General features: G+C 41.7%; 1 protein-coding gene across 11 annotated transcripts in view; it reads left to right on the top strand.

Moving 5' to 3' along the window:
* LOC147331616 (dedicator of cytokinesis protein 3-like) overlaps positions 1 to 16992 on the top strand; it is a 231669-nt gene that overhangs the window by 138852 nt on the left and 75825 nt on the right. The window contains exon 1 of one of the 11 annotated variants that reach the window (XM_086294023.1): positions 9852 to 10001. The exons of the other annotated variants lie outside the window; for them this stretch is intronic. The gene's annotated coding sequence lies outside the window, so the exon portion shown is untranslated. Of the gene's footprint in view, positions 1 to 9851; positions 10002 to 16992 lie in introns of those variants that run through there. 11 annotated transcript variants of the gene reach the window in all.

The raw sequence follows: 16992 nt of genomic DNA, 5'->3' as shown, positions 1-16992 counted from the left end.
AGATTTTAATACCAGCCAAACTTTGAACTGCTTATCCTTTGAAATCAGTGAGATCTACATTCAAGAGTTTTTCAGAGGGTTCTTTAACGCTGCAGCGATGCACAAAACGGCCCAGTTCTTGTCACATGTAAACAAATATATATATAAAAGTAAGAAACATTGGGAGACTTCATGTTGATGTTTTTAAGGAAGTATTTCATTAACCCAGATATCTGTCTGCATCCATGGGTTATATTCATGCATGGATGCAGACTTGGTGAAGGTGCGAACACAAACGGAGGTTCGTCCTCGGTGGATACAGAGCCAAGTTAAGCTAGAAGCACCTCAAAATAAAACGTCACGCTTTGATGTTCAGTTAAATCGTTGAGACACGGTCAGAGTTCAGGCTGTGGCTTGGGTTTAATATTCCCTTCACAAAATTAACCCTGCACACTGAAGTGTGTACTTACTCAGTGTGTGTGCATGTGATGCCACATGGACTTTTACAAGTGTCCATATGTGACTAGCTGGCAGTAACAGACTTGCCTCATTTAGCCAAAACGTGGTGCGTCAGAGCCGCGATGCCAAAGGACACCTCGAGTGTATCTGTGAGACGTCTGTGGCTTTGATACGCTGGGAAGGGGCCGGGTTGGTTTTCTTAAGAATACCACAACATTAGTATCTGTCCTAGTTGTTTTAATACACAGTTACTCTGTAAGTTCAGTCTTGCATGAAGAGATGGTGGCTTTAGTGCTTTAGTGGATTTGTAATGGGCACAGATTTAGTCGGGGCACTTGATGTGCCGTGTACGACGATGTCCCGTCTGATCTGTCGTCTCCCCTGCAGGTCCGTATTGTCATTTTCTTCAACAGTTTGATTGACAGCTTTCAGTAGTGAGCTAACAGCATGGCATAAAAATGCCACCTCTGGTCTCGGTCTTTGACACATCTTCCCATGTCTGTCCGTCACACTGTATATCTGTTATATGTGTGACTGGATGTGGGGACAGGAGGCTGAGAGGTGCAGGGAGTGCAGCCATTACTAATGCACAGAGGTGGGACCAAGTCATTGTTTTGCAAGTCTCAAGTAAGTCTCAAGTCTTTATCCTCAAGTCTCAAGTCAAGTCTCAAGTAATGTCAGGCAAGTCAGAGTCGAGTCTCAAGTCACTGGTGTAAAAGTCCGAGTCAAGTCACAAGTCTGAAACTTTGAATTTCAAGTCCTTTCGAGTCTTTAAAAAAAAAAAAACGAAAAAATAATGTTGCAGTTATGCTAAATGTAAATGTTAGACCATGTAATTTTAAAATCTGTGTTTTTCTCAACACATGACAAAATAGTGAACTTAGAAAATATACACAAATTGTGAAATTGCACCTCTTTAAAATGCAGCTCAATTAAACCTAGCTCCAAGAATAATTTTCACCGACAGTTCTGAGATAAGCTGCATGTTATTCTTGGATGCGGTTGTAGGACCAGCTTTAAAATCGCATGACAAAAATATCATACACATTAAAAAAAACTGTATCACCAACGTAGCCTGGACAACATTTGCTAGTTAGATGAAGTCAGCTATCTCATCGTAGCATATTTATTTCAATTCAATTCAATTCAATCTTTTTTTTTTTTTTATAAATTTTATTTTCAGTCACAGCAGCATGTTAACAACAAAACATTGAACATACAGTAGTTTGCTGTTCAGTATTTACAATACCCCAAAAGATAACAGAAATAGAGAAGGAAAAAACAAACAAACAAACCAAAGAAACCCCTACAAAACAACAAAAAACAAACAAACAACAACAAACAAATAGAAAAATAAAATGTATAAGGGACATTCAGCGTACAGTTAGCTATGATAGCGATATAGAGATATGGTATCTGGTCATGATAAGGTGGTCATTTTAAATGTTTCCATGTACATCAAGAATGGCTGCCATGCCCTAAGAAATTTGGTGGTTGAACCTGCCAGTGTATATCTCATCTTTTCTAAATGTAAAAACCTCATGAGCTCCGCAAGCCACTGTTCATGTGTGGGAGGAGCTTCCTGCTTCCATCTTAAAAGTATAAGGCGCCTTGCGATAAGTGAAGCAAAGGCAATAGAATTCGAATAGCATTTTGGCAAAGTGATGTCTTGAGGTATCACCCCAAAGATAGCCGTTAGAGCAGAAGGCTCATATTTAACGTTATACATCTCTGACAGAGTGTTAAATATAGACACCCAATAGGTATGAAGATTGGGGCATGTCCAAAAGGTATGAAGGAGCGAACCTGTTTCTGCTTTACATCTGTTACACAGAGGGTCAGCTCCTGGATAGAACTTTGCTAACTTTTCCTTGGAGATATGTAATCGGTGTAGGACCTTAAATTGAAGGAGCCCATGCCTGGCACATATCGAAGAAGAGTGTACCCTCTGGAGAAAAGATTGCCAGAGCTCATCTGTTATAGTCATCCCAAGGTCTTTCTCCCACTGTGCTTTAAGGATGAAGAGAGAAGGAGATTGAAGATCTAATAGTATAGCATAGATTTCTTTAATCGCCCCTCTCTTATGAACGTTTATATTAATAATTTTATCCAAAGAAGTTTCCTCAGGTAGTTCCGGAAATGAAGGAAATCGACTCTTTACAAAGTGACGAATTTGTAAATAGCGGAAAAAATGTTGCCGAGGAACATTAAACTGCTTCAGGAGCTGCGTGAATGAGGCAAAAATCCCATCTACAAAAAGGTCTTTGATATTTCTAAGGCCATTACTTTCCCATATTTTAAAGGCAGAGTCCATCATGGAGGGTGGGAACATATGGTTTGAGCAGATAGGTGCTTTAATTGACATTAAGTGTAACCCCAACCTTTTCCTACATTGCACCCAGATTCTGAGCGAGTCATACAACAAAGGGTTACGTTTATAGGTGTATAGTTCTAATGGGAGAGCTGAACTCAACAAAGCTGATAGGCAAATTTTGCCACAATTGGATGACTCAATTTGGAGCCAAGCTGGAGTCTCTGTAGTAACATTACTCATCCAGTACAGCATATTACGAATATTTGCTGCCCAATAATAAGACTGAAAGTTTGGCAAGGCTAATCCACCCATTGGCCTAGTCCTCTGCATGAAATCTTTACGAATTCGTGGACTTTTGCCATTCCAAATAAATGCAGAGATATGCTTATTCAGTGTTATAAAATACTTATTGGGTAAGTAGCATGGGATACATTGAAATAAGTAAAGGAACTTGGGAAGTATGTTCATTTTGATAGAATTGACGCGGCCAATTAATGACAGTGGTAAATTGTTCCACCTCTGAAGATCTGTCTCAGTATTTTTAAGCAGCGGGACAAAGTTTCTTTCATAAAGATGAGGAGACTGCGGAGCGCACACATTCCCAGATCTCTGATGTTGAACTTCTACAACTGTGCCATCAGCAGCGTTCTGACGTATGGATTTCTAGTGTGGTTCCCCAGCTGCACCAAGGCCGATCAGCAAGCACTCCAGCGGGTGGTGAAAGAAGCTGGCAGAATTATTGGAACAAGTCTGCCAGAGATCAGTAATATCTTCCCCACTCGCTGTCTGAGGAGGGTGCACAGTATCCTGCGGGACCAACATCACCCTGCGCGCCACCTTTTCCATCTGCTGCCCTCAGGGAGAAGGTACAGGTCTATACAGGCCAGAACATCCAGACTGGCCAACAGCCTGTATCCACAGGCTGTGAGGCTCCTGAACTCTCTGCCCCCCTCTCACGGACAATAACCATATCCAACTTCTTAATAGCACTGAACTGGTCTGCATTGGTGCATCATATCTTTATTCTCTTCCCCCTCCTGCCCCCCCCCCTCTTTCTTAAATAGATAACTATCATATCTGATATCATATCTCACAGTACAATAATATTGAATGGGTTGCATTGTTGTATTTTGTCATGTTTCTCAGGTCTTTGTCTGAATTTCTACGAACATTATTGCTAAGGATTGTCTTATTGCATTGGAGTCACACTGGGTTAAATATGTACACTTGGGTTTTAAGGGGTATTTATTATTTTCTTCTTTTTTCTGGGTTGTATGGAAGCCCCAAACGCAATTTCATTGTTCTTGACAATGACAATAAATAAATAAATACTAAATACTAAATACTAAGATCTTTGTATGAGTGGGTAACCTTAACCCCCAGATAGGTCACATACCCTGATTTAACGCTAAATTGAAAACCTGAAAATGAAATCTTTCTGGCTATAGAGTTGACACAGAGAAGTTCACTTTTATGCAGATTTAACTTGTAACCTGAAATATTACCAAAACATTCAAAAATGGCAAGAGCACGGGGAAGAGAGCATAAAGGCTCTGACATATACAGCAGGAGGTCGTCAGCATATAAGGATATTTTGTGCTCCTGGTCACCTCTGAAGATGCCCTTAATGCAACTGTCAGCTCGCAGTTTAATCGCCAGTGGTTCAATTGATAATGCAAAAAGAAGAGGGGATAAGGGACAACCTTGTCTCGTACCACGGAGAAGTGGGAAATAAGAAGAGAATGACGAATTTGTTCTAACACGTGCCATAGGTGAGGAGTAAAGTAACTGAATCCATGAAATGAAATTAGGGCCAAATCCAAATTTATGCAGAGTATAAAACAGATAATCCCACTCCACCCGGTCAAATGCCTTCTCAGCATCGAGTAATAAGGCAATTTCAGGGGTTGTAGTTGACTTGGTGTGTAATATGTTCAAAAACCTGCGCAGGTTGAAAAAACCATGCCTACCCTTCACGAAACCTGTCTGATCTGGAGAAATTAACAATGGTAGATGTTGCTCTAGCCTGAGAGCAAGTGTTTTTGACAGTATTTTTAAATCTACATTTAAGAGTGATATAGGACGATATGATGAACACTCTAATGGATCTTTATAATTCAATTCAATCTTAATTGGCAGACTTCATGTCCATAAAAACAAGACAAAAAAAAAAAAACAACACACACACACAACACTCCCCCCCCCCCCAACACAAGGTATACCATTAAATATATATATGTATATAAATAAGTATCTAAAACATTTGTAAAAACATAAAACCATAATATACATAAAACACAATTACTTAAAATAAATCAATAAATACACAAACACTTTAACCAGTGCTTTCTGAGACTGGATGAGTAACGGGAACCACTCACTGTCGGATCTGTGAGTGCTAAAATTATACTGTTACTCGAACCATCCAGTCGTTCTCTAAAATTGAACATTAGCTTCCTTAAAAGTGCTTTAAAAGTCCAAACACCCACAGCTACAAACATCTGGCTGGCACTACCCCTTCTAGGTATCCTGCAAAGGATTCTCATCGCATCATTATATGCAACATGCAGCTTCTGCATGCTACATTGTTTGTAGGATGACCACAAGGGGGCAGTATATAGCGTGTGCAATACGCTTTAAACAAAGCCACTTTAACTGGAAGTGAACAAAAGCTGAATTTGCGTGCAATAGTATTTGCCTGCACATAGAGCTTACACCGTTGTCTGTATATGTCATCATCATCATTCATTTGCTCAGTAATAAAGTGACCGAGGTATTTCACCTTTTTATGAACTTCAAGAGTTTTTTGTGCCAGTTTAAACAAAGGGAAATTTAGCTGTTTATCCTGCTTGGTTCTACATATCAAAACAGCACTTTTAGCAGCATTGTACTCAATGTCATATTGCACACCATATTCAGTACAGACATTAAGAAGATCCTGTAACCCAGCACTGCTTGGACTAAAAACAACCAGGTCATCTGCATACATAAGATGATTTATCAGTGCTTCACCTAATATACACCCAGTGTTACAGGCTCTCAGTTGTATGGACAAATCATCAACATACAAATTAAATAAAATTGGAGACAAAATCCCACCCCGTCTAACACCATTGCTGACACCAAAGGGGGGAGAAATACTGCTTCCCCATTTAACCTGCATGTTCTGATGAGCGTACCAGTAAGAGAGAATCCTCGCCATGTACTGAGGAACTCCCCATCTCTTCATTTTATCAAAAAGTTTTCTGTGGTTCACTCGATCAAAAGCCTTAGAGGCATCAATGAAACACATGAGGACAGATGAATTTTTAGCCCTGTACAAACTGACTATTTCCTTGAGTGCATATATGCACATGTCAGTGCCGTGCTTTGAAGCCAAACTGATTATCCAGAGAAGAGATGAACACACTAACTCTATCAAACAGGATTCTTTCTAACACCTTAGATAAAATACTGGCTAGTGCAATCGGCCTGTAATTATCCAAACAGCTCACTTTTGCAGCTTTGTCCTTCATAACTGGTACCAGTAAAATACACAGCATTGAGTCTGGTAATATGCCATGAATCATAAACCCAGTGAAACAGAGCGCTAAAAGAGGAGCTAGCCTTACACTAGCATGTTTTAAATGTTCTGCAGTGATGTGATCCAAACCAGAGGATTTATTATCAGACAACCTATGAATGGCTTCATATACTTCATGTGTCCTTACACTTATTGTGTCATTACTCATGTCAAGATTGTCCTCATATGGTTCACTTTTTATACAGTTAAACAACGCACTGTAATGCTGTCTCCATAATGCTGCAATGTTATCTGCCCCAGAAACACCTTCAACAGTTGATGGTAGAGATGGTTTACAGTTATTAAGAGCTTTCACCTCTTTCCAAAAATCTGCCGTATTATTACACAGCATTTTCCTGGCCAAAGAATCTGCTCTCAGCATTTGCTCATTTTTAGTTATAAAGCGAACAGCGTACTTATATCTGGCATTCGCACATTTTTTCTGTTCAAATTCTGGGCCTTGTTTAGGCCTTCCAGCCATGGCCCAACATTTATAAGCTATGCAAGCTTCATCATGGTACATGGATACATGTTCTTTCCAGCCAGGTCTGATGTTAGGTTTCTTATGCTTATATTGTTTATCAAGCAGTGTGCCACTTTTATACAGAGCAGTCACTATATCATCATACATGGAGCAGAGTAAATGTTTATGCACAGCATTCTTACAGTTGACATCTTTGCACAAAATAGCTTCTTTATTTATATGCATATTAATAATCATACGGTTCTTGGAGTGAGCGCATACACTCATGAAGTTTAGTAACTTCCGGTCACTGCAACAAGCCCAGGTACAGTTTACCGACGGATGGGTGCAGGACCTTGAAATGCACCGTGTAGAACGAAAGACCATCGTACGTATCATAAGTTTACCAGTCTCACAAATTGTCGTCATAAATACACATTCCTTAACCGTTTATTAATATAACCTTTGAGCTCAACGGTAATTAATTAGTAGTGGAAATAATTTCTGGTAGCATCACAGAAATGTAGCAGTGACAATAATACTGTATGCTGTAATCGTACTGGGCAATTAGTGATACAAAAAACCTGTTTTATCCTGTGAATAAAAGTATATGTTTTTGTCAATGTACCATAATAACAGAAGCGAAACGCAATATTGTGTCAGGACAATTCACTATTTATGCACAATAAATAAAGGAGCATAGCGCGACAATTTCTGTTCAGCGCCAGACTTGCTTGTAACCTATATCACCAGTTATGTTATGAAAATGACGTATTAACTACTAAAAAACACTGACCTTCGTGTAAATGCTTGGAGCAGACTAACCTGTGAGCTGGAGTGTTCTGGGACGTTATAATTGGTCTTTGAATGGCTGCAATCCAGGCCACCCGTCGCGTCTTTGTTACTTCGGAAACATGGCTCGAACAATTTCTCTTCAACGACGTAATCCGATAACAACCGATCTCTTTACCCGTCGGCTTCCCGTGGCTGTCATGCGACCGGCTATTGCAGTTAATAATACAACAGCTTCTTGACATTTTTTGTGTTTCTTTTTATCGCTGTGTGACTGATTTTAATTGAAAGCCTGCGTGCGCTAGTACCGCTTGCCACGAGTTCCCAGAATCCTTTGCGGTTCTACCCGTGAATGACGTCACATTTTCAATCTCTATATAATATGCGTGTTAAATTTTATATTTGGGGTAAAATATCAAGTCTTTTCAAGTAAACCGGTTCAAGTCCAATTCAAGTCCCAAGTCATTGGTGTAAAAGTCCAAGTCAAGTCACAAGTCTTAGAACATTTTTTCAAGTCAAGTCTAAAGTCATAAAATTAATGACTCGAGTCTGACTCAAGTCCAAGTCATGTGACTCGAGTCCACACCTCTGCTAATGCAGCCTTCCTGACCCAAAGAAACGTACAAAGGGACGTCTGCACACATCCTCCCATCATCAATCTAATTATAAAGCTGCAGTGAAGCAGACAGCCGAGCACGTGGCTCATCAAACTGTCAGTTGTTGTGGAGTAGTTAATGACAGCGGGCACGTTGTCATTGTGCTGCAGGTAACAACAGATTAAAGAAGAAAGCGTCAGTGAGGGTGAACCACAGTTATGCTGCCAGAGCAGAAACGTCTACTTTATTAATCTTTACGTAACAATAGGAACGTTTTGTTGCTAACAAGCATTTAGTTAACCTGAGATAATCAGGCCCCATCTTATCTGAAAAACCACATATTACCTTTATCATAGAGCACGTCGCTCTCGCTCTGCAGGCCTACTTGTTGTTCCTACAGTATTTAAAAGTAGAATGGGAGGCAGAGCCTTCAGTTTTCAGGCCCCTCTTCTGTGGAACCAGCTTCCAGTTTGGATTCGGGAGACAGACACTATCTCTACTTTTAAGATTTGGCTTCAAACTTTCCTTTTTGCTAAAGCATATAGTTAGGGCTGGACCAGGTGACCCTGAATCCTCCCTCAGTTATGCTGCTTTACACTCGGGCTGCTGGAGGAGTTCCTGTGATGCACTGAGCAGTTCTTTTCCACTCACCTCTTTTTGCTCCCAGTGGGCAGTGGGTACATGTACCACTGTTGTGTCTCTCCTTTTCTTTTCTCTTTCCCTGCCTGACTTTGCTTCTGCTGTTTAAAGGGAGTTTTTCCTTTTCCACTCAGTGCTGCCTCACAGGGGCCAGCTGATTGTTTGGGTTTCCCTCTGCTACTGTAGGGTCTTTACCTTGTTTCTCACCTGCAAATTATCAGATTTTGACCTGCTTTTAAATTTTCATAATAATAATAAACTTTATATATAAAGCACACTTAAAACCAAGGTGCTTAACAGGTAAAATAGAGAATAAAAGGAAGATGATAGAAATAGGACCAAAGCAGAGAGGAGAAGCAGCAGATACAGAACAAACAGTTAAATGAGCATAAAAGTGCATAATGTAAAATCACAAGTGAAATGTTAACTAGAAGCATGATTGAATAAGTGGGTCTTTAGTCATGATTTAAACAGTATGCAATACCTCATGCAGGACCTTTCCTTGCTCCACTGCCAGACTTGAACTTTGACTGGGAACAGTAACAATTATTCAAGTGAAAACAAGGTGAAACATGGTGGTATTTCTTTGCCCAGAGGCAGGAGATGACATACAGTGCTTCAACTCTGTATCTGTCCCACTCTCTGTCAGTCATTTTCTCTGTCTGCCCTTCTTATTTCTGACTGTCAGACGCACACAAATATCACACCGCACTTCAAGGCTCTCTGTGGGCAACAGCCTCAGGATATAAGCTCTGCTGTCAAATGTCTTTATCATCAAGTGTGCTGTATATCGCTGTTTTTAGAGTACACACCTAGCTCTATATATTTTTCTCTTTCTGTGCTCTCTCTTGCAAAAGTGGAGAAGAGCTGAGTGCTGCAGACCGGCCTGTGGGTGAGTGGGTGGCAGAGAGGGAGGGGGGGGGTGAGATGAGAAAGATGGAGACGGGGAGCAGGTCAGAGGAGGAGAGAGAGGAAGAATAAGGTGCGAACACTGACGTATAAACAGCCAGAGAAAGAGAGAGAGGAGAGGGAGAGAGGTAGTGTTGCTACAGTAATGTTGTGAGTGGTTTGACAGGTTGTGATTTTCCTCTGCCGGTTTGGATCGCTGTTTAGTTTAGCTGCTCGCCAGCGGTAGAGTCAGAGAAACAGACTGAGGAAGGAGAAGAAAACAAGTGGATCCATCATCCCGTGTGACCCGTGAGTAGCCACAGTCATGTCCGACATTTGTGCGTCTGCTTGGAAAACCGGCTCCTGCCATTCCAGTGTGTGTGCGTGTGTGTGCGTGTGTGTGCGTGTGTGTGCGTGTGTGTGTGCGTGTGTGTGCGTGTGTGTGTGCGTGTGTGTGCGTGTGTGTGTGTGTGTGTGCGTGTGACGGGGAGACGGAGTTGTCCGCAGAGACACAAGTGTCCGTGTGCGTTTGTGTTGTATGTAGTCGCGCACTCTGTCTGTGTGGGATCTATAGGCTTCGATAAGTGCAGTGTCATATGTTTGCAATGGTGAGTCACCCATCGTTGCCATAGCGACGAGGCGATTGTTGGCACACTGTCTGTGTTTTTATTATTATCATTATTGCATCAATGGAAAGTGCATTTATATGCCCGAGCTTCTCATTCTTTGATAACATTTGATAGTAACTGTTGTTATAAACATTTGGAGGACAAACAGTTAAACTTTGAAGATGAATAATGTTATCATTTATGTTTATTATCGCTTTGCATAATTAAAAAACTAGATTTATTTATGAATTATGTTATCCACCATCCACTCTGGGGAATATTTACTCATCACTCCTCAATTTCTGTGTGTCGTGTTTGCATATTTGAGGTGATGAGCTCGGAGCGTAGACGCTAAACTGCTCTGGAATAGTGTTATTTAGGGTATAAAAGCTAATAAGCAGTGTTTTGTAATGAAGGTTTCTTTAGTGATCAGTGAATCGTTTCTCATTTCCACAGCAAATAATCCTGCAATACAAACGATAATTAGAGATACACACAAACTGTTCTCGTGTCAGTGTTGCTGCAGACGGTGGAAGTCGTGTGATTTACGCCTCCTCACCTGCTCGCTGATGCTCTCACCGCTGTTCCCCAACAAATGTGTTGGCTCTAGCTTTGAAAATGGTGTTCTGAATTTGTAGCAATCGGGGGAACAAAACGTTTTATTCGATTGATTTTTTTTATACAGTAAAAAAAACAAAGTTTTCGAATTAATGTGCACCAATAATACTTACTGCAAAGTGCTAGCTTTTATTAAGAAGTTCAACATAACAGCGAGGGTGTGTGTGTTTATTACAGCTCGCCTGATGAGGTGTTGGTGGATGTGTGTATTGAAACAACTGCTTTCAAGAGTTCTGTTCTTGTTGCGTTAGATGTGCTGTGACATCTGCTCTCCATACAATAGTTTTGGTCTTTTTATTGGGTTTTTTAACTAACATTGAAACTAATAAAAACTAAACTTAAACTACACTGAAATAAAAACAAAAGCTCAAATGAAATCAAATAAAAACTAATTAGAAAATATACGACTAGAATAGCTCTGCTACAGGCTACTGCTTCCTGGGGTGCACTCAGTTTTTCACGGGGCTACTTTTCTTTTTCACATCATTGCACGTACGGTAATTAAGTACTTCAACTGTAGTATAAAAACTAGCAGGTCATTGGAGAGCAGGAGGAGCACTTCTATATAATATTACAGACAATGTGTTTGTGTGTTTTGTTGTGACTTGAAGGACTTTGGTGAAATGGACTGTGTCAGCAGCGTTTTGTGGATTTGGCCTATTAGCTGCTTAAATAAGGATTGTTCAGCGATTGGCTCGTGACGCTGACTTCGTCCGTGTATTTTTAACTTTGTCCTGTGCAGAAATTTGTCTTCGCAGGCTTCCTTGGCTGCTAGCACTCCAATATCAGGAAGCATTTCATAATTTGCATCGTGGACTTGCTGACCTTTGACCTACCTCTAAAAATGTTGTGAGGGAAGCTTGTGCTTCCAAAGTGTGTATAGTGTGTAGACACTGCCCTTCTATAATGTGTCTTCCTTTACTAAATTTAGGCTCTGTGATTTTTATTTATCCGTCTCTCTCTCTACTTTTTAGCCATTTCTGCAAAACGATTGATCTGTGTATGAGTAAACTCACGATAGACACTGTGAGCAGAACTAAAAGTGCAACTCTGAGGATAAAATCCAGTCACCTTAAGAAGCGTTTCTCTTTCTTTTATATGTAAATAAATCTGTTTGTTATATATTCCGAGCTCACCGAGGTGGGAATGAAGAATGGTTTTCCACTCATTGTTATGGCAAATGCAGATGGACCCGGGGAGCCGAACACACGGAGGCAGAGTTGCGGTGAAGACAGTTTATTTACAGTGAGGGGGGGTATTTACAAGGACAAAGTATATACAACAGTGTATGAATGGGGACGCGGAGCCAGGACGTGCAGGTGACGGAAACACACACAGGTAGTGCACTCGATCTAAAAAAGGAGAGGGACGAGAATTAGGAGGGTTTTGCCCGATAACCGAGAAAAGCTTAAAGTAAACTTTACAGAGAGTTGGAGCGCTTACTTGGTACAGTTTAATGCAAAAACCTCCAGACGGAAAACAAACCAGTCGAGGCAAAATCCTGGGGAGGAAACAAAACTCCGTACAGTCACCAGAAATAATCCAACGGCTCCAGCAGGCAGGGGCAGAATTTCAGACTCTCCAAAAACGCCAATACTCCGACACTAGTCTTCTGTCAGGTAGCTCCTAAAGAAGACTTCTGAAGAATGCAGCTGATGAGTAACAGGTGTGCCAGGTTCAGTGACTCACTGCCCCGCCTACCTATACAAAACGGGAGGCACCAAAAAACACATAGAGACAAAAACACCACATAACCAGAACCCAGCTCCTAACACTCGTTGGTGGACAGTTATATAAACTGCATCGTGAATTTTCCTTTTATTTGTCATATGGAGTGTAGAAATCTCCAGCACTGGAAGACCTCGGTGAGCGTGTAAGGAGAGGGTCTGTTGGAGATGACAGGTGTCCTCGTGTCGCATGTTCTGTGGATCCAAATAGACTGGAAAACACATCATCCCACAGCTTCCATCACCTGTGGAACTGCACTCACAGAGGAAACTGTCCTTCCTGCATCCACCTCTTCAAGTACACGCAGCGTGAGGCGTGGCAGGCTGGCACCCCTGCTATCACATCCTGCTCCTGGCATCAGGCAGGGTTGATACAAGGTCATAAGCAGATTTGAGATGGACTTTGCACCAGGCTAGCAAGACACACACACACACATATTGCATGCTGCATGGCGCCAGACTTCCTGCTGGAGAGGGATGGCTTTCCCAAACTCTCTGACAGCTTGGGCTCGCTGGTGTCTTAGCTCAGAGTCGCCGAGTTTTGGGCTTGAGCGGTGACCACTTGGCCACGCTCCCATGCACTGTGGCATTAAAAAGGCACGAGACATTAATTAAAAAGCAAAGTGGTGTGACAGTCCTCATGGAGTCGTACAAACCCAGTGCGTTAATGTTGGAAATCCCACTGCTGTTATATTCATAAAAAATGAATCTAAATAATTGTATATCTTTCGATGCTTTTTGCATGCAAACATAAAATATTATTATCTTACAGGTAAACTCACAGTGTGCGCTGAGAAGTTTTTAACTTTGTAATGAACTCTCACAACTGTAAATTCATATCAGATGACACTAAAGAAATTACAGCATTGTATCGTCTATATTTTCACACTGCGGACTGATCATGAAAGTCTTTAATGCAATCTTTTCAGTCCCTCCTGAGTACATATTTATAAAAGTTGTTCACATTCAGAATGGAAAACTTTTCCTAAAGAATCTCTTACATAACACTAAAAAATATCTGATACCAGTGAGTCCATCAGTGCTTTTCAGTCCCTTTGTGTCCCAGGAGCTGGATGTTCGAGTCACTTTTCTGTCGCAGCTTTGTGCTCCAGACTAAAATGATGCATTTTACATAAAAATCTTTCCTCCTTCAGATTCATCCTCAGGAAGCAGCATGTTAGCATAAGAGCTGAGCAGAGGAGACCAAAACGAATTCGGAGGCTCTTTGTTTGCGCTCCCCGGTGATTTGTCTGAGCGCTTTTGTTTTCAGGAGCGCAGCAGCCGCGCTGACAGGCATGAAAATGAAGCAGGACATTTGCTAATGCATCAGAGGTGTTGCGAGCGTCCCCTCTGATTGCAGACGTGCCAGGCTGACTCACGCCCGATTAGGGGGCCTCAAAATAGTAACTTCCCAAAGTAATCAGTTACAGATTACAGTTTACCCGATTAAATCTGCAGTCAAGCTTGTCACAGTTACTGCACGTTACGAGGCACCAAACACAAACCTGCGGCGCAGCTGGAGAGACAGTTTAAGACATGCAGGAGCTCTAACTGAAATCATACTTTCTCCACTATTTACTGAGTTATCTGTAAATATCAGCTGCTGTTCATCATGTTTGGTGACTGTAGAATATTTCGAGGCCTTTTAAAGGAAACAGGGTGAGTTGAAAATTTGCACTTTTAATTCGATTTTTTCGTCCAGTAATTTGGAGCCCTCATAACTTCTGTTTTCAGTGCAGGTAAAAGTATTTAAACTATGTTATGAGATGCAACCAAATCAATGTTACAACCACCTATGATAGCATCACTATCATAGGATATATCATAGTTTCAGCAAACTGCACCGATTTAATGTGTAAGACATGGAGGAACGGAAACAAGCACCAGGCTGTTGTTCCATCTAGTTCCTGATAACTCACTGAACCGAACACACAAACATCAAGTCCCTGCTTTCACTTTGACACTCTGCTGCTCTCAGGCTGAAGCATCTTTGCAGGATGGATGTGACTAAACCTGGAAACAAAGTTCTTGACAGCTGTGGGACCCTTCTGTATTTGCCCCTGTATTTAGCAAAATGATTGCAGGAGGGGCTAACATGTCTTTTGTCCAGCATGTGGACTTCCTGGAACCTTCTTTTTAAGCACCGTGTTTACTGGACACATCTTTGGCCAGATGCATCGGTGCTGTGTTGGTGTGCATTTGTGAGGCTGGTGGATACGCTGCTGCTCTGCAGAGTCTCACTGTTATGGGAGGTGTTGATGGAAGCATTGCACTGTTTGTCTTGGCCTCCATCAGACTGCAGTTTGTGGTGTTTTTCCAGGTGGTTAAAGAAGTTAGTTGTGTTGCATTACTGTGCCAAAACTGTACTAGACTCTTTGAATATGACGACCCTCCTGACCTCTCGTCTTCTGATGTGCCTGATTTTAGTGTATATATGTCTTTTGATGTAGTTTTACTTTTCCAGAGTACATTCAGGAAACTATAAGCTGCATGTCGGGTTAGGCAGCTGTGATTGGTGTGTGCAGGCACATGGTCAGACGCTGATTTAGGGAGCGCTTGATTTGCTTTTGCTTTGCTCCCTGCTGGTGAAGCACACATTTAAATGTTGCCTGATCATGTTCTTTTAACTCTGGGATGCCAAAAGATAAAAATGTGATTAATGATGCAGGTGTAGTTTATGACATAATAGGACAATTTGCATTGCTTTGTTAAATACTTTAAAGTTACTGTACAAAAAATGAGATGAAGTCCATTTATATGCATTTCCAACAAAAGTTCAAAAAGCTCCCTGTGAAACCGAGGGAAACATTAAAATGTGGCTTTTGCTCTTTCTCATTTATCAGGCGTGAAAATGGAGGAAAACTCTGATGGAACAGAGGGGCTGCAAATGTACCATTAGACAGTAGAGCTGTCAGGCTGAATAAAGCCCTATTATATATTCATGCCAAACGGTGACAGACTCTCGCCCTCTGGAGACCCACCTTTGGTCCCTGGCCCACTGCTTGGAAACCCACTCATGTAGTTTAATGTTCTGGTAGAAAATGTGGAGGTGTTTGTTAATGGAGGGTGACATTATGGTGCCTTCCTAGTTTGTGGGCTGTCAGAGTGATTAAGATGTTATTATGTCCCTCTAAGTCTGAAAAGCAAAAGGCCAATGCAGCAAATAAAGAGAGATGTAAACGTTTGATTTGGTTGACGGCAGCGAGCGCGGCTGCTCTGCTGCATTTTAACCACGATCGGATCTTCCCTTCCTCGCGCGGCTCAGCGTCTCACTGAGTGGCCCGAAAGTAGCTTTACAGGTGATAGTGCTTTGTTATTTCTGATATCACAATGGTTCCAAACAGCATCATTATCTCAGATTAGCTCGGCTGTTTTTTTACAGTGCCGATGTGTTAAACCGCTTTAAGGTGAGTGTTTGTGCCTCCGTTCCCGCAGGATGTGAAGGTGCGATTACTCACAGCGGCTGGGGAAAGAGGCAGAGGAGGCAGTTAGAGGAGGGAGGAAGAGTAAATCTACAAATAGCCAGCCCAAAAGAGATTTCCACTCCGCAGCTGAAAAAAACATTAGTGCTCAGCTGTACCGGTGAGATTCTATATTTTCCCAGATTGGGTAGTTTCATTTCAAAGCAGCACACATCAGTGTTTGTGGTGTGGGTGTGCATATTTTGAGTGCTAGCAAAAAGTGGATAGGAGACTTGGTTTCTCCCCGATGTGCCAGCTGGTGCACCTGTTCCAAGTCTGGTTTACTGACTCAGAAAAAGGTCAAGTTCACAGCGGATCTACCCACTGACTTGGACAGATGTCCTGATTATAGCTACAGCCCAGGTTTTGAAGGTGGTTTTATTTGTGTGGAGTTTTCTCTGTTTGAGTAAAGTGCAGAAGATGCATGTCTGCGGTGACTCGGCGCAGATCTCATTTTTATTTTTCCATCGACCTCTATCCAGTCTGGCTAGCTGCATGTTTAAGTTACCTCCACACTGGCTTCACCCTTCAGTCCAAAAGGCAACCTCCATCTTCAGTATAGAGTTTACAGGTAACTTAAATTCCAGTACTTCTTGTATATGCCTAAAAGTGCACACGCAGCAGCATCCTGGCTTCTTTTTGGGTACTCGTGAAAGTGAATCCTTCCAAAAGCTGGCTGATAGCAGCTGGGACACGGTGACAACAATGAATGGCATAAAGTGTTGAAAGCGTGTCCCGAAAAGCATCGCTGGTGTGAATTGTTGGGTCTGGCAGACAGTAACGTTACCTGCCGCCGGCTCTGAGTTATCAGGGTAAACTGAGACAGAGGAAGTGAAGTGGGAGTCTTGCCGACTAAGTGAAAACTTATGGTTCTTTAATTCTAATC

Source organism: Aulonocara sp. 'chitande type north' Nkhata Bay, linkage group LG5 (genome assembly GCF_057382095.1).
Source record: "Aulonocara sp. 'chitande type north' Nkhata Bay isolate Kocher_YH1m ecotype deep benthic linkage group LG5, A_spYH_male_GT1.1, whole genome shotgun sequence".
In the NCBI taxonomy this organism is placed as follows: Eukaryota; Metazoa; Chordata; class Actinopteri; order Cichliformes; family Cichlidae; genus Aulonocara; species Aulonocara sp. 'chitande type north' Nkhata Bay.
The sequence above is the reverse complement of the archived record's forward strand: the minus strand, read 5'-3'. Positions and strand labels throughout refer to the sequence as shown.